Source organism: Alexandromys fortis, unplaced genomic scaffold (genome assembly GCF_014885135.2).
Source record: "Alexandromys fortis isolate MF-2015 unplaced genomic scaffold, M_Fortis_MF-2015_v1.1 scaffold_18, whole genome shotgun sequence".
Lineage (NCBI taxonomy): Eukaryota > Metazoa > Chordata > Mammalia > Rodentia > Cricetidae > Alexandromys > Alexandromys fortis.
In genome coordinates, this window is record NW_026067897.1 from 6,542,158 (window position 1) to 6,543,808 (window position 1,651).

The 1,651-nt window shown below is 40.5% G+C and overlaps 1 protein-coding gene across 10 annotated transcripts in view; it reads left to right on the plus strand.

Moving 5' to 3' along the window:
- The window catches only part of Asph (aspartate beta-hydroxylase), a 209,180-nt gene that overhangs the window by 69,631 nt on the left and 137,898 nt on the right, over nucleotides 1–1,651 (plus strand). The gene's annotated exons all lie outside the window — the stretch shown is intronic.

Below are 1,651 nucleotides of genomic sequence, written 5' to 3' on the forward strand. Positions count from 1 at the left end.
CAAGACAACTTTAAGATACCATCTTACACCTGTCAGAATGGCTAAAATCAAAAACACCAATGATAGCCTTTGCTGGAGAGGTTGTGGAGAAAGGGGTACACTCATCCATTGCTGGTGGGAATGCAAACTTGTGCAACCACTCTGGAAAGCAGTGTGGAGGTTTCTCAGGAAATTCGGGATCAAAGCACACAGTTTTCTAAGGATGTAACTTTTGCCTCCTTGGTGCTTTGTATGTGAAAGGTCAATCTAGAAAAGGATCATTCTGACCCGAGAAACTAAATATTTTGAATACCGGGTATTTTAAATTGATTAAAATATTTATCCCCCCAACTTTTTAAAAAATTTTCTCCTTAAATTCACATTTTCATTTGAAGTTGACCAGCATATTCCTAGCAGTTTCAAAGCATAGATCCACACAGCACCAATGGAATGACTTAGGGAGGAGTCATTTACAAAGTTGCTTACAGTAACTTTTTTGCCAAATGATACTTAAAACCTTATGAGCTAAGTGGCCCCATGAAGTTTCTGCCTCAGTGTGCTAGCCAAGGAGTAGAAGACCATCAATTAACGTGTCGAGAGTCATTTGACTCAGAAGAGAGATGTGAGGGCATTATGGTTTCTGGAAGATTCTTCTGCCCTGCCTCCCTGAAGCTGGTGATCACACTCTTGGCGCAGCAGCTCTCCTGGAGTTGGGGTTACAGGCTGTTGTCAGCCTACTCACACCCCTGCTGAGAACCAAGCTTGGGTCCTTGTAAGATCAGCAAGGACTCTTAACTGCTGGCTGGTCCCATCTCCCTTGCTGCTATCTAATGAGCATTTTCTCTTAAACTTTGAACAGCTTCCCATTGGATCAGTATAACTCAAAACTATTTATTTTCTCAAATTTAAATTATAGCATAATGTCAACTTGATGTTTGTGAACTTTTCCTCCTGAGGTGTAATTTGCATCCTGAGAAGTGTTAAAATGATGGGCTTTGACATGTGTATACGTGTTTGTAAATACTCAGACCATGGTCTAGGAAACATCCTGCACCCCAGAAGTCTCTGCTTCTTGTCAGAAGTCTCTACAACTGATGTTCTGACCTACAACATCTAGACTGGTTTTGTCTGCTTTTGAATTTAATTTAATTAGAGCCACACACCCCCACCAGCATTTTTGTGGTTAGCTTTTGTTGTTTAGCATGACATCTGTGAGCTTCAAATTTCCTTGTTTGTAAAGTCCAGTAATTTAATCTTAACCATTACTGTTTTTTATGAACATACAATAATGTTTTATCATTCTGATGTTGATGGATATAGTAAGTATTCCTAGTTTTTTTTTTTTTTTGACTACTATGAAGGAAGCCACTATATTCTTGTACGTGTCTTTTGGTGATTATTGATCAGTCACTTTTGTTGGGTCTATAAAGTTATATGTACACTTTCTAGTTGCTTCACCCGAGCAACAGCAGTTCTTGCTTATATAATGGCTTGGATTTTGTTATGGCTACATACAGAGATAGATGATGGATGGATGGATGGATGGATGGATGGATGGATGGATGGATGAAAGACAGATGGACGGATGGATGGACGGGTGGATAGGTGGGTGGATGGATGAATGGATGGGTGGGTGGGTGGACGGACAGATGGACGACGGGTGGATGGGTGG